Raw genomic sequence first — 21,240 nt, forward strand, 5'->3', positions numbered from 1 at the left:
AAAGCCATTTTCTCATTCGGCCGCTTTTCCTTCCAGTTCTCTGCTGCCAATGACTCGAACGAACTGCAAAAATCACTGTCGCTGGAGACTCATATCTCCATCACTAGCTTTAAGCACCAGCTGTCAGAGCAGCTCACAGATCACTGCACCTGTACATAGCTCATTTGTAAATAGCCCATCCAACTACCTCATCCCCATACTGTTATTTCTTTTTTTCTCTTCTCCATTGCACCCTAGTACCTCTACGTGCACACGCATCTTCTGCACATCTATCAGTCCAGTGTTTAATTTCCATATTGTAATTATTTCGCCACTACTGCCTATTTATAGGCCACGGAAGGAGAGTTATATGGCATTGAAGCTCGTCTGGAAGTTGGTTAACACAGTTTCCAAAGAGGGGCCAGAAGTATACAGAATGGTGTCATCTGCATAGAGGTTAACCTGTTAGGGCTAGGGGGCAGCATTTGCACGTCTGGATAAAAAAATGTACCCGATTTAATCTGGTTACTAATCCTACCCAGTAACTAGAATATGCATATACTTATTATATATGGATAGAAAACACTCTAAAGTTTCTAAAACTGTTTGAATGGTGTCTGTGAGTATAACAGAACTCATTTGGCAGGCAAAACCCTGAGACATTTTCTGACAGGAAGTGGATACCTGATGTGTTGTATTACCTTTAACCTGTTAGGGCTAGGGGGCAGCATTGACACGGCTGGATAAAAAACATACCCGATTTAATCTGGTTACCACTCCTACCCAGTAACTAGAATATGCATATACTTATTACATATGGATAGAAAACACCCTAAAGTTTCTAAAACTGTTTGAATGGTGTCTGTGAGTATAACAGAACTCAAATGGCAGGTCAAAACCTGAGAGATTCCTTTACAGGAAGTGGCCTGTCTGACCATTTGTTGAACTTCTTTTCCATCTCTATCATTTACTAAGGATCTCTGCTCTAACGTGACACTTCCCACGTCGTCCATAGGCTCTCAGAGCCCGGGAAAAAACAGAATGTCGTCATTCCAGCCCCAGGCTGAAACACATTATCGCCTTTCTCAAGTGGCCGATCAAGAGACACTGGCTTATGCGCGTGACCCCGACCGCCCCCGCCTTTGGGATTTTTTCCTCTGTTTGCCGAAAAGGAGATTCCCTGTCGGAATATTATCGCTTTTCTACGAGAAAAGTGTCGTAAAAATTGATTTTAAACAGCGGTTGACATGCTTCGAAGTACGGTAATGGAATACTTAGAATTTTATTGTCACGAATTGCGCCAAGCGCGTGACACTTCTTTACTATTTCGGATAGTGTCTGGAACGCATCGAACAAAACGCCGCTATTCGGATATAACGATGGATTATTTTGGACCAAACCAACATTTGTTATTGAAGTAGCAGTCCTGGCTGTGTATTCTGACGAAGACAACAAAAGGTAATGAAACTTTAATAATAGTAAATATGATTATGGTGAGTGCTAAACTTGCCGGGTGTCTAAATAGCGAGCCCGTGATGCCTGGGCTATGTACTTAGAATATTGCAAAATGTGCTTTCACCAAAAAGCTATTTTAAAATCGGACATATCGAGTGCATAGAGGAGGTCTGTATCTATAATTCTTAAAATAATTGTTATGCTTTTTGTGAACGTTTATCGTGAGTAATTTAGTAAAATGTTAGCGAATTCCCCGGAAGTTTGCGGGGGGTATGCTAGTTCTGAACGTCACATGCTAATGTAAAAAGCTGGTTTTTGATATAAATATGAACTTGATTGAACAAAACATGCATGTATTGTATAACATAATGTCCTAGGGTTGTCATCTGATGAAGATCATCAAAGGTGAGTGCTGCATTTAGCTGTCTTCTGGGTTTTGGTGACATTATATGCTGGCTTGAAAAATGGGTGTCTGATTATTTCTGGCTTGGTACTCTGCTGACATAATCTAATGTTTTGCTTTCGTTGTAAAGCCTTTTTGAAATCGGACAGTGTGGTTAGATTAACGAGAGTCTTGTCTTTAAATGGCTGTAAAATAGTCATATGTTTGAGAAATTGAAGTAATAGGATTTTTAAGGTTTTGAAAATCGCGCCACAGGATAGCAGTTGCTGTTACGTAGTTGGGACGAATTCGTCCCGCCTAGCCTAGAGAGGTTAAACCTATCCCATTGAAAAACACAGGGGCTGAGGAATATTTTGGCACTTCCTATTGCTTCCACTAGATGTCACCAGCCTTTACAAAGTGTTTTGAGTCTTCTGGAGGGAGATCTGACCGAACAAGAGCCATGGAACGATGATGTCCCATTAGACACCTGGCGCGCGAGTTCATGTTGGGTACCCTCGTTCCAATACGTTATAAAAGAGTATGCATTCGTCCACCTTGAATATTATTCATGTTCTGGTTAAAAAAGGCCCTAATGATTTATGCTATACAACGTTTGACATGTTTGAACGAACGTAAATATATTTTTTCCCCTCGTTCATGACGAGAAGTCCGGCTGGCTTAGATCATGTGCTAACAAGACGGAGATTTTTGGACATAAATGATGAGCTTTTTTGAACAAAACTACATTCGTTATGGACCTGTGATACCTGGAAGTGACATCTGATGAAGATAATCAAAGGTAATGGATTATTTACATAGTATTTTCGATTTTAGATCTCCCCAACATGACGTCTAGTCTGTATCGCAACGCGTATTTTTCTGGGCGCAGTGCTCAGATTATTGCAAAGTGTGATTTCCCAGTAAGGTTATTTTTAAATCTGGCAAGTTGATTGCGTTCAAGAGATGTAAATCTATAATTCTTTAAATGACAATATAATATTTTACCAATGTTTTCTAATTTTAATTATTTAATTTGTGACGCTGACTTGACTGCCGGTTATTGGAGGGAAACGATTTCCTCAACATCAATGCCATAGTAAAACGCTGTTTTTGGATATAAATATGAACTTGATAGAACTAAAAATGCATGCATTGTCTAACATAATGTCCTAGGAGTGTCATCTGATGGAGATTGTAAAAGGTTAGTGCATCATTTTAGCTGGTTTTATGGTTTTGGTGACCCTGTCTTTGACTTGACAAAACATTACACACAACTCTTGTAAATGTACTGTCCTAACATACTCTAAATGTATGCTTTCGCCGTAAAACCTTTTTGAAATCGTAAAACGTGGTTAGATTAAGGAGATGTTTATCTTTCAAAGGGTGTAAAATAGTTGTATGTTTGAAAAATTTGAATTTTGACATTTATTTGGATTCAAATTTGCCGCTCTTGAAATGCACCTGCTGTTGATGGAGTGCACCACGGGTGGCACGCTAGCGTCCCACCTAGCCCATAGAGGTTAATCACCAGCAGCAAGAGCAACACCATTGATGTATACAGAGAAGAGAATCGGCCCGAGAATAAAACCCTGTGGCACACCCAGAGAGACTGCCAGAGGTCCGGATATAGGTCTATAGAAGTTTGGGTCTAGAGTGTCACCCCCTTTGAAGAGGGGGATGACTGCAGCAGCTTTCCAATCTTTGGGAATGTCAGACATTGCAAAGAAAGGAATCAATATTCACAGAAAGAAAATGCATAGCACTCATAAATGCAGTTATTGGGCCTGCAGTGCATGAGGAACCAATAAAGGACATTGGGAATGTGTCTTACTCATTGATTACTGATAAAAGTTCTGATGTCACGACTGAGAAGCAGGTGGGTGTTCTGATGAAACACCACAGCAATAAACTCTTTCAAATCATAAGCACATTTGGAGGAATAATAATCATTCCAGCTGCTGATTCACTGACCTTTACCAATGCCTTGTTCAAGTTTCTTGATGACAGGAAACTGCATCAGTCTAGCCACAGATGGCAGCACCACAATGTGAGTCAAATACAGCTCCGTCCTGGCAAAGTTTCAAGAACACAATCCGAATAAGGTCTACATTAACTGTGTTTGTCATTCGCTGCAACTATGTGCCTCCAAAGCAGTTCATGTTCTTCCACTAAATGTTGATTATATATGGTGTCACAAATACATGAATGGGTTTCCAATGCCGTCCAGTAACTCTCTAAATATGAGAACATACAGTGCATTCGGAAAGTATTCAGACCCCTTGACTTTTTCAACATTTTGTTACGTTCCAGCCTTATTCTAAAAATGACTAAATCATTTTTTTCCCTCACAAATCTACACACAATACCCCACAATGACAAAGCAAAAATAGTTTTTTAGAAATGTATGCAAATTTCTACAAAATAAAAAAACTGAAATATCACATTTACATAAGTATTCAGACCCTTTACTCAGTATTTTGTTGAAGCACCATTGGCAGCGATTACAGCCTTGAGTCTTCTTGGGTATGAAGAGGGAGTGATGGGGAGTTGAGAGGTTCCCACAGTGGGTAAGCAGACAGTGGAATGTTTCTGTTTTCATTTTGGTATACGATGAGGGACACACACACACACACACACACACACACACACACTCATACGCACACACACACACACACACACACACACACACACACACTCATACGCACACAGACAAACACACTCACATTCACGCACACACTGACTGGGTGACGAAGGAATCGTGTAGGGGGTCTGTAAGTTCTGTCAGACAAACTCAATACTAACTCTTCCAGCATGAGTAGACACTACGTAATCTTTATTGGTATTGTTCATATAGACGTGTTTCATTCTGACACATTATAAGAACACATACTAATATTAACAAAATAATATAGTGAAGGTATAGCAGGAAATGAATGTTTCCAAATAGAATGGACATTGCCCGGTTGAAATGAATATCAACGAGCGCTAAATCCAAATTTGAGTATGTGTAAGTTAATATTTGGACATCATGTGTTTCTTGGTGGTTTCTAATTGGACATCATGTGTTTATAGGTGGATTCTAATTGGACATCATGTGTTTCTTGGTGGTTTCTAATTGGACATCATGTGTTTCTTGGTGGTTTCTAATTGGACATCATGTGTTTCTTGGTGGTTTCTAATTGGACATCATGTGTTTCTTGATGGTTTCTAATTGGACATCATGTGTTTCTTGGTGGTTTCTAATTGGACATCGTGTTTCTTGGTGGTTTCTAATTGGACATCATGTGATTCTTGGTGGTTTCTAATTGGACATCGTGTTTCTTGGTGGTTTCTAATTGGACATCATGTGATTCTTGGTGGTTTCTAATTGGACATCATGTTTCTTGGTGGTTTCTATTTGGACATCATGTGTTTCTTGGTGTTTCTCTCTGGTCTCAGAAGGATGATGTAACACTTTGGAGCAAACAGACAGAACAGCAGCCCAAAGCTGGATGCCAGGATGGCAAAGATCTCTACAGCTACTGTGTACTTCCCAGGAGAGCTGACGTAGGCAGGGATGAAGGAGATCCACACGGCACAGAAGATCAGCATGCTGAAGGTGATGAACTTGGCCTCGTTGAAGTTGTCTGGGAGTTTCCTGGCCAGGAAGGCTAAGAGGAGACAGAGGGAGGCCAGAAGGCCGATGTAGCCCAGCACCAGAGAGAAACCGACCACAGAGCCCACCTCACACTCCAGGACCACCCTCGGCCCACGACCCTCTCTGTCCCCCCTCTCAGCAGGTCGGGGTGGAGCTAGGGCCAACCACAGTACACAGATCAGCACCTGTGGAAGGGAACGGAGGTGGAAGGAAAACGCAAGTTACAGTTACCATAATAACAACTAATATGGTCTATGAAGGAAACAATTACATTCCAATAGAATATAGTAAAAACTAGATGTTCACCTGGATGAGTGTGCAGAGTGAGATACCCATCCTCTGCTGGGTGGGGCTGAAGTATCTCATCAGGTTCTCTCCAGGCAGAGTGGCCCTGAAGGCCACCAGCACCACCACAGTCCTGCTGAGCAGACAGGAGATGCAGAACACAAAGCTTATACCAAACAGGGTGTGTCTCAGCATGCATGTCCATGGCTTCGGCTTGCCAATGAAAACCAGTGCGCACAGGAAGCATAGCTTGAGTGACAGAAGGAGCAGGAAGCTGAGCTCAGAGTTGTTGGCTTTCACCTGGAACGAGACAGAGAAATATAAATTAGACTGACTGACGTCAGAAATCACATCCTTATATGACACAATCTCATCTCTGTCCAGTACCTCTATATATGATCATATGATTTAACTCACCAGGGCCGTGTGACGGTGGTAGAGGAAGGTGGCCAGGGCACCTGCTGTGAGTGTTGCCCCAGAAACTGAGATGACAGACAGGATGACACCCATTGTGTCGCTGTAGGAGAGGAAGTCCACCAGCTGGGGGATGCAGGCCGTACGATCAGGGTTGGACCAGAACCGCTCTGGACACCTAATACACTCATCTGACCCTGATAGAGAAGGAAGAAGAATGAGGTGTCCAAATCAGGACCAGTCAGGAGTGAGGAAAAATATGAATTGGAATCAGAACCCTAGATAGACTACCTGTTGTGTTGCTGATCTCTCCCTCAGCACAGGACAGACAGTCAAAGCAGCACACAGGCTTCCCCTTCTGTACTGCATGCCTGGTACCAGGGGGACAGTCAGCACTGCATACAGACACAAGGACCTACCAGAGGGGGGAGAGGAAGAAGTTATCATTATCATCATCATTGCTATTATCATCATTATTACACAGACAGGCAGGCAGACAGACTCGCTGGCCCCTCTGGGGACTATGTCATGAATATGACCACAAAAATATCTCAAATTCAGTATCATGTTCCCCCTGAGTGGCTCAGCGTTCTAAGGGACTGCATTTCAGTGCAAGAGGCATCACTACAGTCCCTGGTTAGAGTCCAAGCTGTATCACATTTGGCTGTGATTCAGAGTGTCTTCTGGGTTTGGCTGGGGTAGGCTGTCATTGTAAATGAGAATTTGTTCTCAACTGACTTGCCTAGTTAAAAAAAGAGACCGTTCAGTGTCATGTTGACTTTCTGTCTGAGATACCATTTCCCCTGTTATTTATTTGGTCTTATTATGTCATTTCTCACACACACACAACACATGCCACAGGGCATACACACACACACACACACACACACACACACACACACACACACACACACACACACACACACACACACACACACACTCTCCTCTCTGCCTCAGTGAAACTAAACTGAGCAGTTCTCACCTCCTCTCCGCTGCCCCCACCCCACACCACTTTATCCATGTCCATGTGAAACTGGTCGTCCGATCCCTCAGAGGACAGAAAATGTCCGACCTGGACAAACTCTGCCGTTCCCTCGGGGGTCACATGCCAGTTGATGATGTCATAAGAGGCAGGCGGATCTCCATTCATGTCGAAGTGGAAAGATTCCCCCACAGGAGTACTGAAGTTCACTCCCCTCAGATAATGAACAATCTCAAAGAGAAAAGGGCATTGGAACAGGATGAAGAGTTAGAACCAGTTGTGGCTTTGGTTCTTTAGAACTCAAACCTTACAAAGTGTTTTCACTGTATCCTGACTGGAAACATTAGTGTTGTTAACTTGAAAACAGATCAACATGTTGTTCTCACCTGGCTGGGCTGAAGCTTCCTGATATCAGGGCACTGTCCACCATTAAAGACTCCGTCCCCTGGTCGACAGGCCATCATATCCTGTATGGCGTAGGCGATGGCGTACACAGCCTTGTACACATTATAGCTGGCTCTCAGCTGAGACACGTCAGCATACTGGCTCTCCCCCTCACCTAGAATTGACACAATATTTAACTGAGATAACATTGGGAATCTGGACAAAAAACAGAGATTTAGGTGTAAATTCTCCCTCACGTATGACCTCTGACCCAGTACACTGTCGCCTGGACGACTGGGTCACGCTGGGGTCAACCCCCAGAGAACACCCAAACATCTCCTCCCACAATTCCCTCAGGAAAGGGTCGGACTTCTGGTAGTCCCCGTTTGGATTGAGGCGTGTTAGGAAAGGCCCCAGGCCGAGAATGTTGGCTTTCTTCAGGGCAAAACCGATTGTCCCGGCAAGAGAGGGCAGGTTTTTCGGGGTGGCAATAATAGAGTAAGTGATCCAGGCTTCTGAGGCAATCCACTGCTTATCTGTAATGTTCTGACGGACAACCTCTTCCATCAGGGCCTGGAGAATGAAATCGTTAAAAAGATCAAGATAGTCAAGCTGAAATGCGTGATTATCAATTAGGAAATTATTGTGTCTATAAACGGCATCAAGACATGGTAAGACACAAGGACACTGCTATAGCTGTGTTACAAATCATTAACAACACTCTGACCGGTAACTGCTCACCCCTGCATAACCCGTGAATCCTACAAATGCCACAACCACTCTGGCAGTAGATCCTCTGATGGTGTCCGCAATGTGCCTGATCTTTCTCTTCGATGGTAACTTGGGGGTGACCATCAGTGAGAGAGAGGGAAGAGAGTCAGAGAAAATCAGAGAGAGACTTTCTATTAGATTAGAAGAGAGGGGGAGTCACAGTGAAAGAGAGAGAGAAAGATTGAGCAATAGAGAGAGTATACTGTCAGATCATCAGAGTGAGGTCGTACCTTGGGGAGGACCTCAGAGTAAGCGACACACACCCCAGATCCCTGGAGCTCTTGGAGAAGCAGCTGAACCCCAAACCTGCCATAGTCATCATCCTCTGACACTAGCCCTACCCACACCCATCTCAGCAGACGCAGCAGCCTGGCCATGCCCCGAGCCTGGAAGGCATCGCTGGGTACCGTACGGAAGAACGAGGGGTACCTCCAGTCGTCACTCAAACATGCACAGCTGGCTAAGAAACTCACCTGAGAGAGAACAGAGTGAGAGAGAGAGAGAGAGAGAGAGAGAGAGAGAGAGAGAGAGAGAGAGAGAGAGAGAGAGAGAGAGAGAGAGAGAGAGAGAGAGACGAGACGAGACAGACAGACAGACAGACAGACAGACAGACAGACAGACAGACAGACAGACAGACAGACAGACAGACAGACAGACAGACAGACAGACAGACAGACAGACAGACAGACAGACAGACAGACAGACAGACAGACAGACAGACAGACAGAGAAAGAGAGAGAAAGAGAGAGAAAGAGAGAGAAAGGTAGAGAGAGAGATTCAAGGATAATTATAATTATCAGAGACAGAGAGCAGAGTAGAAGGAAAGTAAACGTTAGAGAGAGAAATCTAGATAGAGAATGAAATGTAATGTGAAAAGAGTCATCATCTCATCCCAGCCTGTAATCTAACCCCTGCCTCACCATGGGTAAATCAAACGGCCTGAGGGTTTGTGCCACCACGATGGAAGCTGAGGAGTGGGCATCCCCTATAATGACGGGAACCTCGGGGGTTGTGCCACACTATGTGCCCACCACGGAGGCCTCCTTGCCGGTCACCATGGCTAGGGCTGCCTCCAGGGTGGTGCCATCTGACCGGCATGTGTCAGAAGCCAGGAACCCCAGGGTGAGGTTAGGCAGGAGGGCTGGGTCACGGTTAATCTCCTCCACTGCAAAGATCATAGTCTGGAGCCAGCGGTAAGCACGCTGGTTGAAACTGACAGACGGAAGAAAGGAAGAAACAGAGCGATAGGAGGTAATTGAATACACAATAGCTTCAAGTGAAAACACAATGACAAAAAGCTGTTATCACACAAGCTGCATACATTGTACAGGTAGAATTTCCCTTAATGCTCCTGAACTCCTGCTCTGGCAGAGGGGCTTCCACATGGATGGGGAACAGGCCCCCAATGACCACATCTCCTGCCCGATAAACACTGCCGGAGACGGGCTTAGCTACCAGCCGACAAGCCCCCTCTCCACCTCCATCCAGACCCCAGACACACCCAGGGACATGGAGACAGTAGAGCAGCCACAGCCAGCCACACAGGCACATCACCTGGAGAGAGACAAGGCCGAGGACTGGGAGAGTTCCGTCACCTGTTGGAGAGAGACCAAACCAAGACCTTCCAGACAGAACACTCTGTAGACAGAATGATATTAACAAAAAGTGCCATCAGTGAAGATATACACCATACACCACAGCCACCTGTAAGCAGATGTGAAAAAACAGCGATTGACACACAAAACCTTGTTCTACCTCTGCCCTACCTGGCAGACAGATAGACAGGCAGAGTTGAGAGGATGAGTGTCTGTCAGTCTGGCATCTCCTGCAGAGTGTGAGAGTGAAAGAGGGAGAGGAAGAGGAGAGAAGGGGAGCTGCTGATATAGGGAGAAATGAGCCCCCGGCTAAAAAACAAGCACACAGCCAGGGAGGGAGGAAGGGGCAGGAGGGGGTTAATTGGGACTTGTTATTGGAGGATAACTTGGGGAGCAGGTAATTGGGGGTAATTGCTGAGAAAGCCTGTGAGGGTGATGTTATTGAAGGTAATGTGTAGTACAGGAGATACAGTATCTGTTCTTCAACAACATCTGATGGACCCATTCAGACAGATATTACATCATTCTTTACTATAAATTATTTTAATACAGTTTTTCTCAATTGCTAAAACACTAAAGCCCATTGGCTGAACAAAGTTCTCAGTTGCCTGGACTCATTTAGCTAATTATGCAGTCTGTTGTCAATACCATAAACCATTTCACATGGTAAAACACAATTTGCAGATCTCACTTAGACTTTTCAGCAAAACTCTAAACACGTTCTCATTCTCAAAACACATTCTGCACTCTAATGCACATGTCATCCATACTGGTAAACACAAGTGGCAACAATCAAATACAAATAGAGAACACATGTCATTGATTGAACACAACTACTCAAAATGGATTTAACCTGTTTCAAATGATGCGACACAACCAATATAAGCCAGTTCAGAGAGCAAACAGGTTGTTGAAGGTGGGAAGGAGAAAGTCTGAGAATGGATAGAAGAAACAATGTGAGAGGACGTATGCGTATGCGAGGTGGGCGACGATGAGGAAGAGGAGGAGGAGGGCAAGAAAGAGGAAGAGGAGGACGAAGAGGAAGAGGAAGACAAAGAGTGGAAATATCTGATGAAATTCGAGCAACAGTTATAGACCATGTTCTTGTCCATGACAATGAGGGAAGCAGGACTTTTGAGCCGATTTGACCCAATTTGAGCCGATTTTCTGTGTCCACCATAGTAAGGACATTCAGAGAAGAGAACAGGTACAGTATACTACTGTATTTTTGTAATTGCAAATTTACTGTACTACACTATATGCAGCTGTTTCAGTAGACATTTGTAAAGTTAATCACTGTATGTATTGTACTGCATGAATATGTTTTGTAACTGTACAACTACTTTTTGTAGAATTGCATGGCTGCCACATGCAGGTGGAAGGACAGCAATATTCACTCGGGAGCAAGAGGCCGTTATAGTTGGCATGGTCCTTCAAGATAATGCAATACGACTCAGAGAAATCCAGGAACGAGTGATACAAGACAACACACACTTCCAGGGAATCGACAGTGGGAGCATTTCCACAATTGACCGTGTCCTCCATCGTAACAGGATGCGAATGAAACAAGTATACAGAGTACCTTTTGAGCGCAACTCACCAAGGATGAAAGAACTGCGAGCTCAGTATGTGCAAGTAAGTGTACATTCAGAAACATTTATTGTAATCCAGATTGTCTACAGTACTAACACATACTATGTGAATGACATTACTCTTCAGTACATACAATGTATGTGAATCAGAAGTGCATATAGTAGGCCTAATTGTACTCTACAGTATAGCACTGTCTCTGTACGACTTACAAAATCCTACATACAGTATATTGTATTTCTACACAGACAATATTTGACTTGGAATCCTTGGACAGACTCCATAAGTTCATCTTTGTCGATGAAGCAGGCTTCAATCTAACAAAGAGGAGAAGGAGAGGCCGAAACATGATTGGACAACGGGCCATTGTAGAAGTCCCTGGTCAACGAGGTGGCAATGTCACAATCTGTGCTGCTATCAGCAACCATGGTGTTCTACATCACCATGTTACACTCGGGCCATATAACACCCAGCACCTTCTAACATTTATTGCCAACCTAAGAGATATTTTATTTGAGCAGCAGGTTCAAGAGCAGCAGGGTCAAGAGCTAAATGAGAATCCCATTCCCACCTATGTGATAGTGTGGGACAATGTCAGTTTCCACCGAGCTGCTCAGGTAAGGGAATGGTTTAACATCAATGGGCAGTTTATGAACTTGTACCTCCCTCCATACTCGCCTTTCCTGAATCCGATTGAGGAGTTTTTCTCCTCTTGGAGATGGAAAGTGTATGATAGACAACCCTACACCAGAGTAAATCTGCTGCAAGCCATGTATTTAGCGTGTGGTGATATAGGTGAGGAATCATGTCAGGGCTGGATACGGCACACAAGAGGCTTCTTCCCCCGTTGCATCAGGAGGCACAATATTGCTTGTGATGTCGACGAAGTGCTCTGGCCTGACCCAGCCCAAAGACAAGAAGAAGCACATTGATCACATGTTTACTCCTTTGATTTTTGTCCCTTATAGTATTGTATACTGTAGTACAGTGCATTGTAGTCTGTATACTGTACAATGGACAAATTGTATGGCCCTGAACATTGTGCTTTCCATTTATTAACAGTACTGACTGCTTAATAGATTTTGACTGGTTGCGGGTTCATATCAACAAAGAACAAGAATTACAGTATCACAGAGACAAAGGACAAGTTTGTGAGATGCAGGGTACAGTAATGTAAAAATAGGGGTACAAGGAGGAGGAAGAACAAAAAACAAAAGAGCAAAGCAGAGTAGTAATTTCTGATCAATTTTGAGCTACTATGGTAGAACATGTTTTCGTTCATCAAAAGACAATGATGGAAAAATATGAATCTTTTTTTAGATTAAAAATGTACTTCTCCCTGAGAATTGTATGTTTTGAACAATGTGTTTTCTATTTTTCGGTGTATTGTTTACTGACTGCTTGAGAGTGTATATCATTTTGATCACTTTGTTTACGATTTGAGAGCAGTGTTTGATTTTGAACACAGGTAAAACTGTTTTGAGGAGAATGTTTCATTTTGCGAGAGGAGTCAGAGGTTATGTAAATAGTGCTTGAAAATGAGGTTTTGTGTTTAATGTTTTCAGGAAATGGAGCAAGGTTTCAGAAATTGTGTTTTAGCAATTGAGAAAAACTGTAATTGTGGCTAAATGGATTAGGGAGATGGGTAGAGAGTGAGAGAGAGAAAGTGAGAGATAGACAGAGAGAGCGTGAGAGAGAGAGAGAGAGAGACAGAGACAGAGAGAGCGAGAGAGAGAGAGAGAGAGAGAGAGAGAGAGGGAGAGGAGAGGAGAGGAGAGAGAGATGAATAGAGAGAGAGAAGAGAGAGACGGATAGAGAGAGATATATATATATATATATATATATATATAGAGAGAGAGAGAGAGAGAGAGAGAGAGAAGTCATGCAGAAGACTTTATAACTTTCTGGTTGTCAAAAGTGAGATTAACATGACTAAATTAGCAATAAATGTATAAGTAATCAAATTGTACAACTGAAGATCAACACAGGAGGAAAAGACTGACAGAGTGAGTTGAAAGACCAATCTTAATCGTGCTAGCTAGCCAAATTAAAATATGTTAGCTAGCTTACCATCTAACTCCAACTGTTTACTGATGGTAACCATAGCAACACCAGCAGCAGCAGAGACTGAGAGACTTTCCCCCCTTTTTTTAAATTTCCAGCAGAAATCAAATCAGAGTGTCACATCCTGACCATGGAAAGCTTATATTTTCTATGGTAGAGTAGGTCAGGGCTTTGACAGGGGGTTTTGTCTAGTTTATATTTTCTATGTTGTGTGGTTCTAGTTTCTGTTTTTCTATGTTGTTTTTTGGGGGGAAGATATCCAATTAGAGGCAGCTGGTCATCGTTGTCTCTAATTGGGGATCATATTTAGTAGTTGTTTTTTCCACCTGAGACTCTGAACGTGACACAGAGAAGGGAAAAATCAATTTTAAACACAGAATTCTGAGGGAGAACCCGGATACTTTCTTTGCCGACTGCTAACACAACAGGACTGTTACAAACCTGTTACTTTACACAGACCACACTACTGCCTGGCATACAGCTGTAACCAGGCATGTCAGCTATACCACGAAGAAAGGCATCTACAAGGGAAGGCAAAACCACATTTTTGAGGACAGCGAGAAGGACCAGGAAAACACGTTTCTGATGGTAAACATGTACCAGAACGGCACTGTCATGGTCCAGGGCAGTGACGCTGCACTCAGCTCTTTTGTGCAGGACTTCCCCACCCTAAGGAAATAGCGGAATCCAAAAAAGACAAGGACAGCCCCCCGAGCTCTCTCCTCAGGCACGCAAACAGCACGCGCACGAGCCCAGGCCCAGACCTACACCCACACAACAGGTCTATCCTGTCCCAGCCTGACTTTGACACACCAGGCCACATTATTATTCACACCGGCACCAACAACCTGTGAGAGGGGCAGGAGAGAGTAGGCAGCCTGGTCAACAGTGTAACAGAGAGGGCCTCTGATTGGTTCCCCCAACTCCCACATCACCATCTCCACTCTACTGCCCCGCAAATACTTTAATCCCTTTAATCTCATTGAGTGAGATTAAACAGCTCCTTCAATACTTCTACACTAAACTGCATTAGACTGCACTAAACACGCACACACACATGGACACAAGCACACACAAACACACACACACACACCTGTCATGACGTTGCCCTCTCTCTGGGAACAGGGAGCACAGTTGACCCCCTCCCCCTTGCACCATCCCCCTACCTACCTCTCACTACCAAGGCCCTGGGAAGGCGGTCGTAAAATTCTAAAGGAGAATGTCCTGCCGCATGGCCCATTTGAGACAGAGAGGGGTTTCATAGAGAGACAAAGGAAATTCTTCCAACTCACAGAATTGGGGAACCGAACAACATTTATGTTCTGGAGAAGGTATAAAAGATCGGTGAAGAATCCAGCTACGAACTGGTCCGCTTGGTACAATTTTGTGATACTCATTGGAGACAATAGTACCATATTACCATACTAAGGTTTATATAATAGCCTCAGCCATGGGACTTGCATCTAAATGGTTGTATACAATGATTTAATAAGATTAAAGCTATTTGGAATATGTTGAGAGGCTATGTACTGATGTTAATGTGATAGAATTGTATTTCTGTTCAAAGCTTAACTCCGTCATCGGCACGCCCCCAGGGACACAGACAAGACCTGGCGTCATGAGACAGCCTTTTTCTGTCATTCCGAATAAAACCCCCACCCAGGGTTACTTTTTCAGACTAGGCCTCCACTCCATTACGAGTTGGCCAATAGGTTTGACCATACATTCCTCTACTGAACTTTAACCATACCACGTGGTTAAACTATCGATACAGAATAAGAACAAGTCTTTGATATTAAGTACTAGTCTGCAGCTAGAATTCGGTATCATTGAATGCGAAGACCGACGAAACAACCATTCTATAACGACATTAATGAATGTCACTTTGAAAGATCCATTCTAACCGAGAGATAGAGAGAGAATGCGGATAAAACTCTCCAACAGAACAGAACTCTCCAACAAGGATCCCGACACACACTGAGCGTAAATATATATTGATTGAAATTGTTCCCGAATGAGTGAGCGTTCATGTGCAAAGGATTAGCATATATAACATCATTGTTTTTGCTTTTATCGTATTTATCTCACTCTTAACAACTTAAAAAAGTAAGTATTTGTATTTCTTACTGTTCAATTCTTTCTTTTTGCAACATGAAATCAATATCAGTTAGCGTGTGGAACATTCAGGGTCTAAACTCATCAGTCTTTGGACTGAAGAGTTTAGCACTGGAGTTCAACAAAATCTTAAAGTTGTTGACGTCATCATTCTGCAGGAGACATGGTGTAAGGCTGACATTGTCACTCACTATCCCACAGGCTACAGAGTGGTAATTGTGCCATCACAGAAACACAGCTCTGTCAATAGAGTCAGAGACTCTGGAGGATTGATCATTTGGTACAAATCCGAACTACAGAATCTTACTGATCCCCTCAAAATTGTTAAATATCACATTTGGCTAAAACTGAAAAAAGTACTTGAACTGACAGAAAAATGTGTGTTCCTTTGCGCAATATATATCCACCCCTCAGAATCCCTATATTACTCAGAGGTGATCTTCCCCACCTTTGAGCAAGAGACATGTCATTTCCAGTCCCAGGGAAATGTGCTCATCTGTGGGGACACAAATGCGCACAGAGGAACACTACCTGTCTAATGACTACAAGAGGGGACAGCTTTTTTACAGGCCGTACTGTTTCTAAATGTCTTAATCTCAACCAAAGAAACATTGTTCTAAATTCTCAGTGCTGTCTATTAAGCTTGTTCTAAATTCTCAGAGCTATTTATTAAGGATGTTCTAAATTCTCAGTGCTATTTATTAAGCATGTTCTAAATTCTCAGTGCTATTTATTAATAACCATCTTCTAAATTCTCAGTGCTATCTATTAACCATGTTCTAAATGATTAGGGTATATCTAATAGGTAGTAGTGCTTGTAGGTTGTCTAATAGGTAGCAGCGCTATGTAATAGGTAGCAATGCTTGCCTCTCTTTCCACTCTTGATTGTGCACAGGTAAATGACATGTACTCCCTAAAAGACAGCAGTGCACAGTCAGTGAGCGCGCCTTATTCCCTGTATCCCACAGTGCAGACACATACTGTAGCTCTTTGGTGACTGCATGCCAGGGCACAGACCTGTCTAACTTTCCAGGTCTATGCCCAAACAATTTGAGCTTCTACTTTTAAAAATCCACCTTTCCAGAAACAAGTCTCTCACAGGTGCCGCTTGCTATAGACCACCTTCTGCCCCCAGCTTTGCCCTGGACACCATATGTGAATTGATTGCCTCCCATCTATCTTCAAAGCTTGTGCTGTTAGGTGACCCAAATAGGGACATGCTTAACACCCCGGCAATCCTTCAATCTAAGCTTGATGCCCTCTATCTCACACAAATGATCAATGAACCTACAATAGGTACAACCCCAAATCCGTAAACACAGGCACCCTCATAGATATCATCCTAACCAACCTGCCCTCCAAATACACCTCTGCTGTCTTCAACCAGAATCTTAGCAATCACTGCCTCATTGCCTGCGTCCGTAATGGGTCTGAGGTAAAACAACCACCACTCATCACTGTCAAACGCTCCTTAAAACACTTCAGCGAGCAGGCCTTTCTAAACGACCTGGCCCGGGTATCCTGAAAGGATATTGCCCTCATTCCGTCAGTAGAGGATGCCTTGTTCTTTAAAAGCGCTTTCATCACCATCTTACATAAGCATGCCCCATTCAAAAAATGTAGAATCAGGAACAGATATAGCCCATGGTTACTCCAGACCTAACTGCCCTTGACCAGCACAAAAACATCCTTTGCGAACAGCCCACGCGATATGCAACTTTTCAGGGAAGTTAGTAACCAACATACAAGGGCAGTTAGGAAAGCAAAGACTAGCTTTTTCAAACAGAAATTTGCATCCTTTAGCACAAACTCCAAACATTCTGGGACACTGTAAAGTCCAATGAGATTAAGAGCACCTCCTCCCAGATACCCACTGCACTGAGGCTAGGAAACACTGTCACCACCGATAAATCCGCGATAATTGAGAATTTCAATAAACATTTTCTACGGCCCACAGCAACTTGCCCAAGCCTCCCCCATTTCTCCTTCACCGAAATCCAGATAGATGATGTTCTGAAAGAACTGCAAATTCTGGACCCGTACAAATCAGGCGGGCTAGACAATCCCTCTCTTTCTAAAATTATCAGCCAAAATTGTTGCAACCCCTATTACTAGCCTGTTCAACCTCTCTTTCGTATCGTCTGAGATCCCAAAAGATTGGAAAGCTGCCGCGGTCATCCCCCTTTTCAAAGGGGGAGACACTCTAGACCCAAACTGCTACAGACCTATATCTATCCTACCCTGTCTTTCTAAGGTCTTCAAAAGCCAAGTTAACAAACAGATCACCGACCATTTCGAATCCCACCGTACCTTCTCTGCTATGCAATCTGGTTTCAGAGCTGGTCATGGGTGCACCTCAGCCACGCTCAAGGTCCTAAACGATATCATAATCGCAATCGATAAGAGACAATACTGTGCTGCCGTATTCATCGACCTGGCCAAGGTTTTCGACTCTGTCAATCACCACATTCTTATCAGCAGACTCATCAGCCTTAGTTTCTCAAATGACTGCCTCGCCTGGTTCACCAACTACTTCTCAGACAGAGTTCAGTGTGTCAAATCGGAGGGCCTGCTGTCTGGACCTCTGGCAGTCTCTATGGGGGTGCCACAGGGATCAATTCTCAGGCCGATTCTTTTCTCTGTATACATCAATGATGTCGCTCTTGCTGCTGGTTATTCTCTGATCCACCTCTACGCAGACGACACCATTCTGAATACTTCTGGCCCTTCTTTGGACACTGTGTTAACTACCCTCAAGATGAACTTCAATTACATACAACTCTCCTTCCGTGGCCTCCAACTGCTCTTAAATGCAAGTAAAACTAAATGGATGCTCTTCAACCGATTGCTACCCACACCTTCCCGCTCATCCAGCATCACTACTCTGGACGGTTCTGACTTAAAATATGTGGACAACTACAAATACCTAGGTGTCTGGTTAAACAGTAAACTCCCCTTCCAGAGTCACATAAGCATCTCCTATCCAAAATTAAATCTAGAAGAGGCTTCCTATTTTGCAACAAAGCATCCTTCACTCATGCTGCCAAACATACCCTCGTAAAACGGACTATCCTACCGATCCTTGACTTCGGCGATGTCATTTACAAAATAGCCTCCAACACTCTACTCAGCAAATTGGATGCAGTCTATCACAGTGCCATCCGTTTTGTCACCAAAGCCCCATATACTACCCACCACTGCGACCTGTATGCTCTCGTTGGCTGGCCCTCGCTTCATATTCGTCGCCAAACCCACTGGCCCCAGGTCATCGATAAGTCTTTGCTAGGTAAAGCCCTGCCTTATCTCAGCTCACTGGTCAACATAGCAGCACCCACCCGCAGCATGCGCTCACGCAGGTATATTTCATTGGTCACCCCCAAAGCCAATTTCTCATTTGGCCGCCTTTCCTTCCAGTTCTCTGCTGCCAATGACTCGAACAAACTGCAAAAATCACTGTAGCTGGAGACTCATATCTCCATCACTAGCTTTAAGCACCAGCTGTCAGAGCAGCTCACAGATCACTGCACCTGTACATAGCTCATTTGTAAATAGCCCATCCAAGTACCTCATCCCCATACTGTTATTTATTTTTTGTCTCTTCTCCATTGCACCCTAGTACCTCTACTTGCACACGCATCTTCTGCACATCTATCAGTCCAGTATTTAATTGCCATATTGTAATTATTTCACCACTACTGCCTATTTATAGGCCACGGAAGGAGAGTTATATGGCATTGAAGCTCGTCTGGAAGTTGGTTAACACAGTGTCCAAAGAGGGGCCAGAAGTATAGAGAATGGTGTCATCTGCATAGAGGTGGATCAGAGAATCACCAGCAGCAAGAGCGACATCATTGATGTATACAGAGAAGAGAGTCGGCCCGAGAATTCAACCCTGTGGCACACCCATAGAGACTGTCATAGGTCCGGATATAGGTCTGTAGCAGTTTGGGTCTAGAGTGTCACCCCCTTTGAAGAGGGGGATGACCGCGGCAGCTTTCCAATCTTTGGGAATGTCAGACATTGCAAAGAAAGGAATCAATATTCACAGAAAGAAACTGCACAGCACTCATAAATGCAGTTATTGGGCCTGCAGTGCATGAGGAACCAATAACGGACATTGGGAATGTGTCTCAGACAGATTGATTACTGATGAAAGTCCTGATGTCACGACTGAGAAGCAGGTGGGTGTTCTGATGAAACACGACAGCAATAAACTCTTTCAAATCATAAGCACATTTGGAGGAATAATAATAATTCCTGCTGATGATTCACTGACCTTTGCCAATGCCATGTTCAAGTCTCTTGATGACAGTAAACTGTCTAGTCACAGATGGCTGCAACACAATGTGAGTCAAAAACAGCTCCGTCCTGACAAAGTTTCAAGAACACAATCCGAATAAGGTCTACATTAAATGTGTTTGTCATTCCCTGCAACTATGTGCCTCCAAAGCAGTTCATGTTCTTCCACTAAATGTTGATTATATATGGTGTCACAAATACATGAATGGGTTTCCAATGCCATCCAGTAACTCTCTAAATATGAGAACATACAGTGCATTCGGAAAGTATTCAGACCCCTTGACTTTTTCAACATTTTGTTACGTTCCAGCCTTATTCTAAAAATGACTAAATCATTTTTTTCCCTCACAAATCTACACACAATACCCCACAATGACAAAGCAAAAATAGTTTTTTAGAAATGTATGCATATTTATACAAAATAAAAAAAATGAAATATCACATTTACATAAGTATTCAGACCCTTTACTCAGTATTTTGTTGAAGCACCATTGGCAGCGATTACAGCCTTGAGTCTTCTTGGGTATGAAGAGGGAGTGATGGGGAGTGGAGAGGTTCCCACAGTGGGTAAGCAGACAGTGGAATGTTTCTGTTTTCATTTTGGTATACGATGAGGGACACACACACTCATACGCACACACACACACACACACACACACACACACACACACACACACACTCACATTGACGCACACACTGACTGGGTGACGAAGGAATCATGTAGGGGGTCTGTAAGTTCTGTCAGACAGACTCAATACTAACTCTTCCAGCATGAGTAGACACTACGTAATCTTTATTGGTTTTGTTCATATAGACGTGTTTCATTATGACACATTATAAGAACACATACTAATATTAACAAAATAATATAGTGAAGGTATAGCAGGAACAGAATGTTCCTGCTAGAATGTTGAAATTAATATCAAGGAACCCTAAATCACAACATGAGTATGTTTAAGTTTAAGAAACACATCATGTGTTTCTTGCTGGTTTCTAATTGGACATCATGTGTTTCTTGGTGGTTTCTAATTGGACATCATGTGTTTCTTGGTGGTTTCTAATTGGACATCATGTGTTTCTTGGTGGTTTCTAATTAGACATTATGTGTTTCTTGCTGGTTTCTAATTGGACATCATGTGTTTCTTGGTGGTTTCTAATTGGACATCATGTGTTTCTTGGTGGTTTCTAATTGGACATCATGTGTTTCTTGGTGGTTTCTAATTGGACATCATGTGTTTCTTGGTGGTTTCTAATTGGACATCCTGTGTTTCTTGGTGGTTTCTAA

General features: G+C 43.3%; 1 pseudogene; it reads right to left on the minus strand.

Moving 5' to 3' along the window:
- Positions 1 to 5,173: 5,173 nt before the first annotated feature.
- LOC106581465 (extracellular calcium-sensing receptor-like) lies at positions 5,174 to 19,947 on the minus strand (annotated as a pseudogene).
- Positions 19,948 to 21,240: the final 1,293 nt, after the last annotated feature.

This window comes from Salmo salar, chromosome ssa20 (genome assembly GCF_905237065.1).
Source record: "Salmo salar chromosome ssa20, Ssal_v3.1, whole genome shotgun sequence".
NCBI lineage: Eukaryota > Metazoa > Chordata > Actinopteri > Salmoniformes > Salmonidae > Salmo > Salmo salar.